The following is a 17,929-nucleotide window of genomic DNA, read 5'->3' on the forward strand; positions in this document are numbered from 1 at the left end:
CCTGTTTAGAATAATGTTTTGATCAGGTTTTTCATTTTGATCTAAGCATAAGGAACCATAAATAGGATTGTGAAGTTGGTAATCTAAAGATTTTGCTATTTTCTAGGATGCTATTTAAAATTTGAGGAGAGAACACTGCTCAGCAGTATAAATGTAATTCTGATCATCTTCTGTTTGTGGGTTTCTACATCAATTTCATCATTTTCATGTACTAATTCAGAGTCAGTTTTATGTCATTTTTGCATTTTGTTTTATCAGCTTACTTTTCAATTTTTTATATGACGGTAAAATTAAATTTTTGCTTTCGAGTAATGCAATCATGTAGCTGTTGTTGTCCGTAGACACATTTGGTTTCCGGACAATAACTTTAGTTTAAGTAAATGGATCTCTATGACAATGTATAAAATTGTACCAGAAGGTTCAACTTCAATACACAAAAGGAAGGTTAGAATTGATTTTGGGGATTATCATATGGTACCAACAGTTTAGGAGTCAGTGGTCAAAAATAACATTTTTGGGTTGTTTTTTCCATAATTTTGGGGTTTTTTCTCCAAAAATTTACCATTTTTACATTGATTATTTCTCATTTATATATAAATGCAAAAAATACTGATATGGAGGAGATACACACGAAACAGGGTGTGTGAATTATTTTATCGGTAATTTGTGCATTTTTCCTTTGATGTGTACTTCTTGGTAATGTCGATGTCAGTATCAGTGAACTCTCATGATAAAGAAAATATATTGGGTCAGTTCGCAATTGACATTCGCAAGTGCACCGCAAAAGGATCTTTTTTCCCTTTAATTCACAAAATTGCACATGATTTTTTCGCAGAAACGCACAAGTTATTTCATGAATGAAACACATGTCATTGTTTTAAAACTTTCAGTAATAAAAAGTTAGTTTAGCCTTTTTGAACGATTCACTGATTGTGTGAAAATTTGAACAGAAAATGCAAGATAAACCTGATAAAATTGCGTTATCTGCAGAATTATTGATAGCTTTCCTTACTATTCACAAGGACATATTACTAACATATCATCCATGCTAATCCGATCTGAGTTTTTATTCATACATAGTCTGGCATGGCTGGTGCTGTTCCAAGTTGTCTTCTTTCTCTGTATGTTTCTTGAGAAGTATTTGTTTGACCTGGTCAGTCACTATAAAGTGTTACAATTCATATTTAGACGCAACACATAAATAGTTACCAAAAAGGTACCGCTTTCACATGTATGACATGAGAGAATCTCCTGGGACTGTTTAAGGTAGATATGTGTCATTATAAATGACTAGATTTGTTGAGAGTTTGTCAAAGGAAGTACAGTCTACAGATTTTTTTTTGTTTAAAACTTTTGTTAAGTTTTGAATTTCACCTGCATTTGTCTGTGAGCTACAGGAATAACCGTTATCACATTCAACAGTATAACCATAGATGTATAAACCCATAGATGAAGCTCGACACTGACTTCAAAGGTTCTATGTGTGTTGTAATGGCTTTCACACTTATCTGATAATGACATGAACCAGTTGGTCATTGAGATGCCGATTGACAATCTAGACACACAATAGAAAACTGACAATCAAAAGCTTAAACATGCTAAAAATCAGAAAGAAATAAAATCAAAATATATATTTTAGAATGACTTGGTTATGAAAAAATAATGTTCTTGTAGGTAAAACAATATTACAAATTATTCTCGAAAAGAAATTAATAAATGTGGATATCTTTTTTTTTAGCCAGGTCTAATGTTTTCATCATATTTACATTTTTAGATTTTATATCTTTTATCACAGTTTAACTTTATTTAAACAATGTATGTTAACTATTATTTATAAACAAGTCTATATTGAAAATATAATTAATAGAAAAACATGGAAAAAGGTTTATAAATCTATGGTATAACTAACTTCATTATCACTGTAACTTGATATGGGAAATTCTGTAGCAGATGAATAATAGTAGTCATGGTCAACCAGAGGCAGAGCACCGGATTTTGCTTGCAGAGGGTTTTTCTGTGTTCCCATGGCTGGACGGAACTTTTACACTACAAATGTTATCATAAATTATGATATTGTAACTTTAAAATGAAGTACCTGTGGTTATTTCGGAAATTGGTCACTGATAATGGAAAGATGAAGCAGACGATCAAACATGACGTAAGATGTTGTTGTCCAAACTTCGGTTATTTCCGTGGTACAATAAAATTTAAATAAACTACACAAGTTACCAAAATTTCTAAATTCTTGTTTTTGTAATCAAATAAAAATTAATGTCGTATTTAACTTCGAATTTATTCCGTTTTGTCCCGGTTTTTTCAAGATCGCGATTAAACGAGAATCTGGCAGCCATTAAAAATATAAGGGTTAAACTAATGTCCTGACAATGTCCTGACGGATATTCCATTGCTAATTTCGTTTTCATTATTTGAAGAATTGACTTTATATTTGGAGACAAGCAAGAATACAGTATTTATTTAATAAATATAAGGAAAAAAGAGAACAAAAATATTTTTTAAAGTTAGATAACTTGACTTGATCAACTTCGAAAAATTAAAAAAAAATCGTACGAGATTTAACGAGAGTGACGAAACTTTTTAGATTGATCATGTAGAGAGAGTTATCGTTCTTTATTCCAATTCGATGCTTCTACCATAAGTGCCAGCTAAAGCTGGCATATTACTTTATTAACGTATTTGACGTTGACATCACTATTTCTTTGTTTTCTAGCTGTGTGCAGTTTACTATCCATATCCGTATGAATACCTAATCAGCAATCAAAATTCAATCAACAGTATTTAAAAGTAATTATAAATTTTAAAAAAAGTGCAGCCTAGAATTTAATTAATATAAATTTTTTCAAATATTCTGTATTTAACTTTTGATAGATATACATAAATTGGGATAAATATATATAAATTTTAATAAATATTTATTTTCGTTCATAAATGTAACATATACATATTCTAAATAAAAATAGGGCGAACGAACCCAGGGCGAACGGACTATCAGGGCGAACGAACCAGACAAATGCTCCATACTTAGAATTACACAAAAAAAGAAACCAGTCAACCATGACTACATCCTTCATGGTCACATTCTCCAAACTGAAACAGCTACAAAATATTTAGGCATAATCATCCAATCTGATCTCAAATGGAATAAACACATAAATAATATAACAGCTAATGCAAATCGACAACTTAATTTCCTAAAACGTAACCTTAAAGTTTCATCCAAACAAATTAAAGAAAGGGCATACATGTCATTAGTAAGACCTAAGCTTGAGTACAGCTCTTGCGTCTGGGACCCTCACAACAAAAACCAAATCAATCAAATTGAGATGGTCCAACGAAGAGCTGCTCGCTATACATGTAATAGATATCACAATACCAGCTCAGTCTCAAATATGCTTGATCACTTACAGTGGCCTACATTAGAATTGAGACGTATACAAACAAGACTAGTGGTATTCTATAAGATCATACATCAACACATAGCAATCTACCCTAAAGATCTTCTCGTTAAATCAGACAGTAGAACAAGATATAAACATACCAACCACTTTAAACAAATTCAAACAAATAAAGATTCTTACAAGTTCTCATTTTATCCACATACAATAGTACAATGGAACCTACTTCCTACACCAGCAATCCTTTGTACAACAGTCGAAGGCTTCAAAGAGCAGATTTCTATATCTGCTCTTTCACAAATATTCTAAAAACTGCATAACATGTACATAGTTTTACCATGAAATATACATAGGATAACAATCCACAAAAAAATTTATTAAATCACTGTTATATTTTTACTTCATTTTCTATGCACCAATGCAATGTAACGTAAAATTACTGAAAATTTATTTCTTTTAAATTGTAAATAAGCCACGCATGCAACGGCACGTAATAGTCAAAGTTGTGACTGAGTGCGGAAATATGAAGATAGATAGATAGGGCGAACGGACTATCAGGGCGAACGGACCCAGGGCGAACATGTAGTTAGGGCGAACGGACCCGATACCTATCCGTATACTGAAAAATCCTAGGATTGGATAGTAAACTGCACATTGCTAGAAAACAAAGAAATAGTGATGTCAACGTCAAATACGTTAATAAAGTAATACAAATAGACAGGAAATAATAAACAAAAATAAAAAAACATTGATTAACAAAATTATAATCTGCTAACCGAGTCCCTATGATTTCAAGATTGTGGTCAAAAATTTTCCTACGGTAAAATCGTGGTACATTAATTAAAATTTGTCATTTATCTTGAACAAGATTTATATTTTTGTATAAAAATAACTTACTTTCTTCATCATAACTATCTACTTTATTTTCAATTAAAATTTTATATTGGTCTTCTTATTTCTATCTTGTTAAGAATCTTGTGTGGTTTAGATCTGGGAACAGTATATCTAACAATATATATTTTCCTGTTTAGATCTAACTTCTTTCAATTTTTTACAATATTCTGTTTTATGTAAGATATTGCTACCAGGTACAATATTCTTGACATATGTATACCAAGAAAATGTACTGCTGTTGTCAAGAGATTTTGACAACACAAACATCCTCTTATAGAATAGGGTTAATGTTTTCGGTGTAAAGTCTTGCAAAGACTGAAATGAAATGTTATACTCGGAATCTTCCATCTTCTGAACGTGCCCACAGGCAGCTGTCTCTGAATTATTTTTTACCTGCATACTTTAATATAACACTGTTATATTAAAGTATGTAGGTAAATTTTTTTCAGAGACAACTGCCTGTGAACGTGCACCAACATATTAAGCAGACTGTTTTTTTATTCCCAATATAAATTTACAAAAGTTTAAATGAACTTTTTCAGAGGGAGTGTCTTTAAAATAGAATGGATCTAGACTTTTATAGTAAAATCATTTTCACAATTTAACCTGATACACATTATTTTCTATATAATAATAATTAGCTTGTGACAAAAAAATACAAATTACAAAATATATACAACAAATCTTCTAACAATCAGTTAATCAAGAGTCCCATGTCCTCAGTTTCTTTTGCATGTTATAAAAAGGAATCTAGACTTTGTACCTGTTGAAAACTTGTTGGATTGATTATATATGTATTATATGTATATTGTATTTTTTTTTGTTAGTGAAACTTTTAAAGTCAATATTTTAAAATGAAAATGTTAACCCCCCCCCCCCCTCCACAACATTTCTCAATACTTTTATTCTTTATAACAAAAATACATGCCGTATACAATTTCTATTATTATTGATTAATAAAATATTGCATCAGTAGTGGATCTAGAGCTTCAAGTGGGGGAAGTTGTTTGTGACTTCAGGGAACTTTATTTGGATATGCCTGTTATGGTCTCACTGACATTTATTTGCCACACATCTTCATTTAATTTAAGCACATTATTCATATCCCTTATTTACGAAGTTAGAATATATATTAACTTCAGATAAAAATACTTTCCTATGCTAACTGAAAAACACGTTCAAACTCAGGATTTAATGATTGACAATTGAGAAAAAACTGACGTCTTTCGTGCAAAAAAAATAATTTTGCTATTCACAATTTAATTCATTTTCGTCAGATATTCAAAACCTTCTTTTGTTTCAAATTTTTCATATTCCAAAGTAAATGTTTTCCTTTTTTTAAACCCCCCCCCCTAAAATCAAATAGTTTTTCCCTTATGAAGATCTTTAAAAATTAAAAAAGAATAGAAGAATGAGATCAATGGCTATTGAATTTTTCAAAATTCAAATTAACAATGAATGTCCAGTTTATCTTCATGATTTAACAACTTAAAGGAAAACTCTTACTCTTTTCGATATCTGAACACAGCTTATAAATCTACAATATGCATGAAATGTTTGCCACTGAATGTTAATCAAACAAGAAACCATCAATCTCATCATGATGTAAATTAAATTATTATGTTGTAGTATGTTAGTTTGGATACTTTTGTTTGTTGTATCATACTTTGATATTTTTATATTATATATCTGGTGAGTTAATATTTTAAATTTTAAGTACTTATTGAGTAGTTTTTAATCATGCATCAGTGGTTATGTTTATTGTAAGACTTCTTTATGGCTCAGTGAGTTTTGAAACATTGGGTATATCATCATATCTTTACTCTCTAGGTTTTACTAGTTTGTGTTATGAAAACACTCTCTTCTTTATGATAATTGGTTAATTAAGTCATATGTCGGAAATTCTTTTGTTTGGTCAGAATTTGCTTATATTTTGAACTGAATGGTGCTCATGCAGTGCTACAAATGGAAGTTTTTAACGACCTTGACTGGCTATACAGCCCTTGCACGGTCGGCTCGGTGCCCGAAGGCGTTTGGTGAGCGTTTAAATAATTTTGTGCAATCGGTCAGGAACAGGTTGAGGACGCCATTTTGGTAGGCCGCCATCTTGGTTTTGCGAGTTGTTTTGGTTTTTCTTTTGTTGACTATTTTGATGTTATTTCTTCACAACGGCTGTTTTCAGGGCCAGATTGGTCAGCTTGGCAGCCCGCTAACCTCGATGATGGAGTACTGGTAGATGAGTCTCGGACGTAGTATTAACGATGACAGGAAGCATTATCAGGACCAAAGTCGTGAGACAGTGAAATGGTGGTCCATCATCTAACACCTAGGATACAGCCCTCGGACGTCACTCGGCATACCACTCCCCCATCCATAATGGGTTTTGGAGTGTATGTTGACGCGGGAATTAGCCCTACGCGGATTATAGCCTAACGTAGTCTGTACAGCATTGGATTGGTTTCTGTCATCGAAAGTAGTAAGTCGTTGATCCATGTAACAATAAACCCTCATCGAAGATAGCGGGTAAAGGAGAGCTGACCCAGCACGTCCGTTCAGTTGTAATGACTGAGACGTGACTGTGATGTGCAAACAACAACAAATGGAAGTTTTTAACGACCTTGACTGGCTATACAGCCCTTGCACGGTCGGTTTATGATGAGGACATGCAGTGCTGTTGAGGTTTCCTTGATATAGTTTGTATTCATTTCTGGTGGACATCTTTGATTTTATCAAATAAGGTCAGTTTTTGTCTCGCCTTGACGGAGTCAAAAAGCGAGACATAGGTATGCTGTTTCCGGCGTCGGCGAAGGCGGCGGCGGCAACAATGTATTAGTTTGTGATTAGGTCTAGTTCATGGTGAACCACTAGTGGTAGTTCAATGATATTTGGTATGCAGTTGTATTAGCATTGGCACATCTCATTACCATGGAGATTATTTGGCCCCGCCCCCTCAGTCAAGGTCTATTGACTTTGAAACTTTTCATAGTTTACATGTATTAGTTTGTGATTAGGTCAATTTATGGGGAACCACTAGTGGTAGGTCAATGATATTTGGTAAGCAGTTGTATAAGCATTGGCATATCTCATTTCCATGGAGATTATTTGGCTCCGCCGCCTTAGTCATGGTCTATAGACTTTGAAAATTTTGCTAAGTTAACATGTATTAGTTTGTGATTAGGTCAGTTCAAGGGGAACCATTAGTGGTAGGCCAATGTTAATTGGTGTTCAGTTGTATAAACATCAGCACATCTCATTTCCATGCCTCGGAGAAAATTTGTCCCCGCCCCCTCAGTCATGGTCTATTGACTTTGAAACTTTTGCTTAGTTTACATGTATTAGTTTGTGATTAGATCAGTTTAAGATGAACTGTTAATGTTAAGTCAATGATATTTGGTATGCAAATTTATTGGCATTTGCATGTATCGTTTCCATGGAGATTATATAGCCCCACCCCTGATCATGGTTCTTTTACTTTGAAACTTTTACATAGTTTACAAGTTAATGTTTGTGTTTAGGTTTGTTTAAAGGGAACGACTTATAATAAGTCAATGGTATTTGGTATGCAGTTGTATTAGCATTGGCACATCTCATTCCATGGAGATTGTTTTGCCATGTACCTTCAGTCATGGTTCATCGACTTTGAATATTTGCATAACTTACATGTTAAAGTATTGCTATTTTAATTTCAACATTTGCATTATCAAAATTACAAAAAGGCGAGACATAACTCTGTGATAACAGTTTATTGATATTGTCATCTAAACTGAACAGAGTTATTGTTCTTTGTTTTGATTATTTGTATTTGTATTGCAGGGTCATGATCAAAATTATTGACCTGAGGTGTTTAATTTTCATTATACTACCAAAACTACGTAGTTTTATATAAATATTTAAAAAAAATATGCCTATTTGTTAATCCTATTTCATGTTTTTATGTTTTGCAGGAAATGATTACTAGCAACTGAATCAAATGAAGAATCTTCAGAGTTAAAGGCATAGAAAGGAAACATGAAGATAGCCAATGCATGACATAAGGAGAAGCAGTTATGAATTTTGAAATTGGTATAAAGGAGATAAAGCACAGTTTAAAGGTAGGAGACTTGATTGGTTGATTTTTATCAATTGTCATAAATTAAAGAGATGTGGTATGATTACCAATGAGACATTTATCCAAAGAATGCATATTTAAGCATCTATAGGTTACTATACGGCTTTCAGCCCAACCCATACCATATAGTCAGCTATACAGCTGCCTGGACATTGCTTGTTTACTGTACTGTGGCAAATGTTTCGTATATTTTATACATTTACTAATATTCAAGATGATATAAAATAAAATAATAGGTCCTCAAGTAATTTCTGCAAAAGTTGGTGATGGCCGTAAAATTTGCTGTGCAAAAAAACATCTGCAGATTCTTCATATAAAGAGTTGTTAACACAGGAGACTATTCAAGTAGAAATAGAAACATTTTTCATTAGCGATTTCCTTCAAAATCTTATCAGATCAGACTTTTTCTGTTAAAACATATTGGTATGCAATCCTATTAAAATTTGCTCATCTCATTTCTATGGAGATTATATGGTCCTGTACCCTCATCATGGTTCATTGACTTTGAAACATTTAACGTATATGTTAAAGTTTGTGTTTTGTTCAGTTTAAAAGGAAACCGCTTATAATAAGTCAATGGTATTTGGCATTAAGTTGTATTAGCATTGTCATTTCTTGTCTCCACGGAAATTAAATGGCATGGCGTCTCAATCTTGGTTCATTGGTTTTGGATTGTTTGCATTGTCATATACAAAGGTTTTTGTCGAGCCTGCAACTTTTGTTGCAGAGAGCTCGACATAGGGATAGTGATCCGGTGGCGGCGGCGTTAGCTAACTTCTTAAAAGCTTTATACTTTAGAAGGTGAAAGACCTGGATGCTTCATACTTTGTATATAGATGCCTCATGTTACGAAGTTTCCGTCTGTCACATGTCCATTGTCCTTGACCTCATTTTCATGGTTTGGTGACTTTTGAAAAAAAATATTATTTCTCTCTTATTATCAGAAATAGAATAACTATATTTGTAAAGTGTGTAACTTGCAAGGTCCTCATGCTTGTCAGAAATTTTTTTCTTGACGTCAACCTCATTTCATGGATCAGTGGATTAGTTTTCGTGGTAAAGTCCATAGCTCAGATACTAGATGAGTAATAGGTTGTACTCTATTTGGTTTATGGAATGATTGTAAGGTATACATGTCTGTCTGGCAGGGTTCATATGACCATGTTCATTGTTCATTGGTTAATGATAAGTATTTGTTATTTTGTCAGTTTATCAGATAATACAAATAATAAGTTGTAATATATTTGGTGTATGGAATGATTGTAAGGTGTACATGTCTGTCTAGCAGGGTTCATATGACCTTGACCTCATGTCCGTAGTTCATTGGTCAATATTGAGATTTTGTGGTTTTATCTGTTTCTCAGGTACTATTGATGATAGGACCACTATATTTGGTGCATGTAATGATTGTAAGGCATACATGTCTGTCTGGCATTGTTCATCTTACCGTGACCTTATTTTCATATAACATTGATAAGTTTATGTGATACGTGTAGTAAAAGCTTTATATGACTTTCAACATAAATTCAATGATAAGTAACACAGGCAAAACATTTCATCATATGCACTCTTGTATTGGTTTGGTCAGATATTATAAACAATAGGTCAATTATCTTTGGTGTATGGAATGATTGTAAGGTGTACATGTCATTTCCAGCGAGATTATTTGGCCCTGTACCTTCAGTCATGGTTCATTGACTTTGAGTATTTTGCATAACTTACATGTTAAAGTATTGCTATTTTAATTTCAACATTTGCATTTTACTATCAAAATAATGAAAAGGCGAGACATATCTCTTGTTTAACAGTTCATGTCTTTATAGTTTCTATGTACATAGATATAGGAAGATGTGGTATGAGTGCCAATGAGACAACTCTCCATCCAAGTAACAATTTATAAAAGTAAACCATTATAGGTCAAGGTACAGCCTTCAACACGGAGCATTGGCTCACACCGAACAGCAAGCTATAAAGGGCCCCAAAAATTACTAGTGTAAAACCATTCAAACGGGAAAACCAACGGTCTAATCTATATAAAAACGAGAAACGAGAAACACGTATGAACTACATAAACAGACGACAACTACTGTACATCAGATTCCTGACTTAGGACAGGTGCAAACATTTGCAGCGGGATTAAACATTTTAATGGTACCAAACCTTCTCCCTTTTCTGAAACAATAGTATAACATCACAACATAGAAAGACACACTATAAACTATCAATTGGAAGGCTTAACTCAATCAAAAAACGTAAATTAACACACAATGAACGAATAAATTTGATCTGTGATACCTGAATGCAAATACATAGTTAATAAAAATTATAAGGGATAAATAATTAAGGTCAAAAGTAAATAAACAGGTTTAAACAAAGTTAAAGTATGATACATGTTTACCCTATGACCTCCCCTTTATTCCCCTTTTGCATTTAACTAAAATTAAAATTTGTGTATTTTGCAATTATTCAACAATCAGTTGTCATTTAATAAAGTTTCATGTTCATTTACCATTTCAATTTTTTTCAAACATTTTTTGATTTAAGGCTGATTAAACTCCAACAAGCAGCATACTTTAGTATTATAAATGTTGTTTTTACTTTTCAGTATGTTGAGAAAAGATCATAACAAGCTTTTGGTATGTTGAGAAAAGTTCAGAACAAGCTATTTTGTTTGAAGAGGAATCACAGTGGTTAAGACTTATCTTTGAATAAAGTGAATTGTATTAGAAGTAAAGCCTTAACAGTCACGAGACAATAATTAATATTTAATTGTTATTTCAAAGACTAACATGACTAGCATTTGTATGACTTGAATGTCATATTTTTCATATGAAGACATACAAGGCAAAAAATTGGATGTGACAAAAAATTGTTTTCATTGAAAGACTTGAAGACCTTGTACTGTCTTATGTAGAACTCAGGAGAATTTGTTTAAGACAATAAATTCTGTGTATGAAATGAAGAATGTGTGTTCATTAAATGAATTATAAAAATATGTTTTCTATCTTGAATTTATAAAAACAGCATAAAAGATTGACTTTCTTTCTTTTTTTCATGACTCTTTTATTACAGAATTAATTCTTATATTCTTATTCTTGATAGATGTGCTTCGAGAAATTCCATACAAGGTGCCTTTTGTTTATTTTTTAGTCTGAAAGTATAATTCAAAGGGTTAACACAGAAAACTACAGTTAACTCTCAGTCATATAAAGATAAGGAGATGTGGTAAGATTGTTAATGAGACAACTGTCCCTAAAGCCCAAAGATAAAAAGATAATGAATAAATTATAGCTTATCATGGATTTCAATACAAAAGATATTATAGACATATAACATTCGAATACCATAAGGTACTATTAGTTATAATCGTTTATTGTTAAAGACTGCATTATGACATTTTTGAATCTGGTTTTACTCTATTGGTAAGTTACTGTCACACTGTGTACACAAAAGCCACATCTTCAATCCTTATAACCTTCAAGAATATCAAACCTAGACTTACTTAGTAAATTTGAACTTTTATAGATAAAACTATCATTTCTTACAACAGGAAACTTAGAATCAAGACTTTTATGTTATTATTGCAGTAGATTCTCTATTAGTTATTTTCAGTGACTGACATGAAAAACCTGCTAACGTTAAATATTAGTAAGCATTGGATATTTGTATACACGTATGGGAAGTTAAGCCGCTCTCTGTGTTTAGGGTTCACAGATGCTATACCTCTGCTCTGGGTATAGTAACGTCCCCTACTATACGTACCAAGTATCCACGTTTATTGGTACAAACTGAGAGAGAGGTGGTTCAGTTTGGCTGAGAGTGAGGCGGCTCAGTCAAAAATCTTTTGGGGATATTTTATCTACCGTACCAAGTATCTGCTATTCCTGGTACAGACTTGAGAGTGAGATGGCTCAGTCAGCATGTGAAGCTCTGTAACATGCTTTTAACGGGGAAAGGGCATTTTAATTGTTTTTATCAAATTTTAACTGGGGATGTTTTACTGTTTTTATCAAATTTTAACTGGGGATGTTTTACTGTTTTTATCAAATTTTAACCGGGGTGGGTTGGGGGAGTTTTACTGTTTTAATCAAATTTCAATTGGGGATATTTTACTGTATTTATCAAATTTTAATTGGGGAAATTTTACAGTTTTTATCAAATTTTAACTAGGGATGTTTTACTGTTTTTATCAAATTTTAACCCGTGGGAGTTTTACTGCTTTTATCAAATTTTAACCGGATGTTTTATTGTTTTATCAAATTTTAAGAGGTGCAATTTTACGGTTTTTACCAAATTTTAATTGGGGATGTTTTACTGTTTTTATCCAATTTTAATAGGGGATGTTTTATTGCTTTTATCAAATTTTAACGGGATGTTTTACTGCTTTTATCCAATTTTAACTCGGGATGTTTTACTGCTTTTATCAAATTTTAACCCGTGGGAGTTTTACTGCTTTTATCAAATTTTAACGGGATGTTTTACTGTTTTTATCCAATTTTAACTCGGGATGTTTTATCAAATTTTAATTGGGGATGTTTTACTGTTTTTATCAAATTTTATCGGGGAATTTTACTGTTTTTATCCAATTTTAACGGGATGTTTTACTGTTTTTATCCAATTTTAACGGGATGTTTTACTGCTTTTATCCAATTTTAACAGGATGTTTTACTGTTTTTATCAAATTTTAAGAGGTGCAATTTTACGGTTTTTACCAAATTTTATTTGGGGATGTTTTACTGTTTTATCCAATTTTAATTGGGGATGTTTTACTGCTTTTATCAAATTTTAACGGGATGTTTTACTGCTTTTATCAAATTTTAACGGGATGATTTACTGCTTTTATCAAATTTTAACCCGTGGGAGTTTTACTGCTTTTATCAAATTTTAACGGGATGTTTTACTGTTTTTGTCCAATTTTAACTCGGGATGTTTTATCAAATTTTAATTGGGGATGTTTTACTGTTTTTATCAAATTCTATCGGAGAATTTTACTGTTTTTACCTAATTTTATCGGGGAATTTTACTGTTTTTATCTAATTTTAACGGGATGTTTTACTGCTTTTATCCAATTTTTACTGGGGATGTATTAACTGCTTTTATCAAATTTTAATTGGTGAAGTTTTTATCAAATTTAAACGGGGAGTTTTACTGTTTTTATCAAATTTTAACTCGGGATATTTTTTCTGTTTTTATAAAATTTGAATTGGGGATGTTTTACTGCTCATCAAATTTTAATTGGGGATGTTTTACTGTTTTTATCAAATTTTAATTGAGGATGTTTTAATGCTTTTATTCAATTTTAACGGGATGTTTTACTGCTTTTATCCAATTTTAACTCGGGGTGTTTAACTGTTTTTATCCAATTTTAAGGTGAAATTTTACTGTTTTTACCAAATTTTAATTGGGGATGTTTTAATGTTTTATCCAATTTTAATTGGGGATGTTTTACTGCTTTTATCAAATTTTAACGGGATGTTTTACTGCTTTTATCCAATTTTAACTCGGGACTTTTTACTGCTTTTATCAAATTTGAACCCGTGGGAGTTTTACTGCTTTTTATCAAATTTTAACGGAATGTTTTATTGTTTTTATCCAATTTTAATTGGGGATGTTTTACTGTTTTATCCAATTTTAATTGGGGATGTTTTACTGCTTTATCCAATTTTAATTGGGGATGTTTTACTGCTTTTATCAAATTTTAACGGGATGTTTTACTGCTTTTATCCAATTTTAACTCAGGATTTTTTACTGCTTTTATCAAATTTTAACCCTCGGGAGTTTTACTGCTTTTATCAAATTTTAATGGGAAGTTTTATTGTTTTTATCCAATATTAACTCGGGATGTTTTATATGTTTTATCAAATTTTAATTGGGGATGTTTTACTGTTTTTATCAAATTTTATCGGGGAATTTTACTGTTTTTATCTTATTTTAACGGGATGTTTTACTGCTTTTATCCAATTTTTACTGGGGATGTATTAACTGCTTTTATCAAATTTTAATTGGTGAAGTTTTTATCAAATTTAAACGGGGAGTTTTACTGTTTTTATCAAATTTTAACTCGGGATATTTTTTCTGTTTTTATAAAATTTGAATTGGGGATGTTTTACTGCTCATCAAATTTTAATTAAGGATGTTTTACTGTTTTTATCAAATTTTAATTGAGGATGTTTTAATGCTTTTATTCAATTTTAACGGGATGTTTTACTGCTTTTATCCAATTTTAACTCGGGGTGTTTAACTGTTTTTATCAAATTTTAAGGTGAAATTTTACTGTTTTTACCAAATTTTAATTGGGGATGTTTTAATGTTTTATCCAATTTTAATTGGGGATGTTTTACTGCTTTTATCAAATTTTAACGGGATGTTTTACTGCTTTTATCCAATTTGAACTCGGGATTTTTTACTGCTTTTATCAAATTTGAACCCGTGGGAGTTTTACTGCTTTTATCAAATTTTAACGGAATGTTTTATTGTTTTTATCCAATTTTAATTGGGGATGTTTTACTGTTTTATCCAATTTAAATTGGGGATGTTTTACTGCTTTATCCAATTTTAATTGGGGATGTTTTACTGCTTTTATCAAATTTCAACGGGATGTTTTACTGCTTTTATCCAATTTTAACTCAGGATTTTTTACTGCTTTTATCAAATTTTAACCCTCGGGAGTTTTACTGCTTTTATCAAATTTTAATGGGAAGTTTTATTGTTTTTATCCAATATTAACTCGGGATGTTTTATATGTTTTATCAAATTTTAATTGGGAATGTTTTACTGTTTTTATCAAATTTTATCGGGAATTTTACTGTTTTTATCCAATTTAACGGGATGTTTTACTGCTTTTACCCAATATTAACTGGGGATGTTTTACTGTTTTTATCAAATTTTAATGGGGGGGGGGGGTGTTTTATTGTTCCCAATATTTTACCGTTTTTATCAAATTTTAACTCGGGATGTTTTACTGTTTTTATCAAATTTTAACCAGGGGAAATTTTACTGCTTTTATCCAATTTTAAGTGGGAATGTTTTACTGTTTTAATCAAATTTTAAGTGGTGAAATTTTACTGTTTTTACCAAATTTTAATTGGGGATGTTTTACTGTTTTTATCAAATTTTAACCGGGGAAGTTTTACTGTTTTTTATCAAATTGTAACCCGTATGCGTTTTTCTGCTTTTATCAAATTAATGGGAAATTTTACTGTTTTTATCAAATTTTAACTGGGGATGTTTTACTGTTTTTATCAAATTTTAACCGGGAGAGTTTTACTGTTTTTATCAAATTTTAACCCCTAGGCGTTTTTCTGCTTTTATCAAATTAATGGGAAATTTTACCGTTTTTTATAACTCGAATAATTCAGCGCCCTCTATCCACTACTTTTCTGGAGTGATCGTAATATAACGACTGGATTATTCGGGTTACCGTTTTTATCAAATTTTAATTGGGGATGTTTTACTGTCATTATCCAATTTTAACTGGATGGAGTTTTAATGTTTATTAACTGGGGATGTTTTAATTTTTAACAAATTTTAATGGGAAATTTTACTGTTTTTATCAAATTTTATCTGTTTGGAATTTTACTGTTTTTATCAAATTTTAACCGGGTGGCGTTTTACTGTTTTTATCAAATTTTAACCGGGTGGAGTTTTACTGTTTTTATCAAATTTTAACCGGGTGGAGTTTTACTGTTTTTATCCAAATTTTAATAGAGGATATTTTATTGTTTTTATCCAAATTTTAATTGGGGGGTGTTTAACTGTTTTATTAAAATTTCAAATGGGTAATTTTATTGTTTTAATCATAATGTTTTGCTAGTTTTATATTTTACATTTTTTTACAGAATTTTAATTGGAAGATTTTATTGTTTTATCAAAATTTTAATTTCTATAAACTTGGCTGTTTAAGCCATGCCAAAGTCAAATCAGAGACTTTACAACTGGTACTCCGAAAGGAAGAGGCAGGTGTCTTACTGCGGGCATTTGTCTTGGTGAACTAGCACCTTAAAGTCCAGATAACCCACAGGCCAGCTGGCTAGTACAAGCAGACAGGTACATGTACTTGCGTACCATTTGGCATTTTTAAACTTTTGGCAATTTTTACTTTAGAACTTTTACCTTTTTTTCTAATTTTTTTTTTTCAAATTATTTTCAAATATTTTTAACACTTTCACTTGAATACACATTTTGGCTGCATAATGGTTATCCAATGATAATTTCTTTTTGTAAAATTTACATCACACATTTTGGCTTATTGTAACTTTGGCTGTTACCTTAGATTTCAAGAAATGCTAGGATAACCATTTACTATTGAAAATAAAAACTACATCTTCAAAATTGGCGCAATACTAACAAAAATGTCCATGTTTCATGTCAAAAAGTTTTTGATCTTCTTTTCGGTGTTGAAATATTCTTCCATGCCCGGTACTTCATTCTTAAAAATCTTTTCATCAGCTAACAAACTTTACATAGGGGAATCTCAACTCACAGAGTAGACATTTATAGATGGTTATGGTTAGTATGGATTAGGTAAACATTAAAAGTGGTATTTTATCGGGAGTGAATGAGAAGGAAGCCTGGAATCCCGGCCCGATCTAGCTGCGCGTCGCAAGGGCCAGGTGGGGAACAAATACCACGTGATCGATTCAGTGCCTGACAAGATTAGCCAGGACCCCAGGCTAATGAGAGGGAGAATGTTTAATATCTTTGTATGATGAACTGGTCTAACAGAAGTGCAGTTTTCTCTTTTCTTTCGTGTAGTTTCTATTTTCTTCAGAAATACTTTAACATTTTAGCTTCCGAAATTACTGCTGTCTAAAAATTTACAAGTTAACAGCCTTTTTTTTTACTGATTATGTGCTGCTTTTATATGAACAGTGTAGCACTTCTCAGTGGCTAGATAGGGTTGCAGCTTTTCGTCAAATTTAACAGCATCCTCCAACAGGTCTATATGGAATTTCAGTGATATTCTAGTTAACACTTACACTTTATGAATCTTTCTTTCATTCTGAGAAATTTTGCTTTCTATAGTCTTTTAAAATGCATGCTATTAAAGCGTCTTTTGAAAACTTACTTGGTCTTAATTCTTCTTTGTGCAACTTTGCTGTCAAGTTTATCATCATATGGGTTTATATCAGTCTTAATTTTTTTACAGATGCTTCATGGTCTACTTCCAATGTAAAATTAAGTCTGTAAGTCGCTAAGACATTCTATCGACATGCATCATGGCTGAGACTACTATAACACGGAAAAAATGGTATACCGCAAACAAAAGGTATACCATTTTTTCCGCAAGTTTATTGTTTTCTGTTTAGTATTAAATTTATAATTAAGATCCATTTAAAACATCGGTGATCCGTTTATTTGGCAATCGCCAATGGCAGTCAGCAGGGTTTAAGAACATTTGTTGTTCGACCTGTTAGTCAAATGCGTTTTGTTAAAATATACTTTTTCACTTTTTTTTTGGTCTTTTGGAAAATGTTGTTTGTGCTGTATTTAGACCCCTCTAACAAGAAATTTG

At 31.6% G+C, this 17,929-nt stretch overlaps 1 long non-coding RNA gene across 1 annotated transcript; it reads left to right on the forward strand.

Moving 5' to 3' along the window:
• Nucleotides 1-6,381: 6,381 nt before the first annotated feature.
• LOC127699044 (uncharacterized) lies at nucleotides 6,382-11,449 on the forward strand. The gene is made up of 3 exons (XR_007981041.1): nucleotides 6,382-7,045; nucleotides 8,252-8,398; nucleotides 11,021-11,449. It is a non-coding gene; the product is annotated as an uncharacterized LOC127699044 (long non-coding RNA).
• Nucleotides 11,450-17,929: the final 6,480 nt, after the last annotated feature.

The sequence above is a fragment of the Mytilus californianus genome, unplaced genomic scaffold (genome assembly GCF_021869535.1).
Source record: "Mytilus californianus isolate M0D057914Y unplaced genomic scaffold, xbMytCali1.0.p SCAF_4, whole genome shotgun sequence".
In the NCBI taxonomy this organism is placed as follows: Eukaryota; Metazoa; Mollusca; class Bivalvia; order Mytilida; family Mytilidae; genus Mytilus; species Mytilus californianus.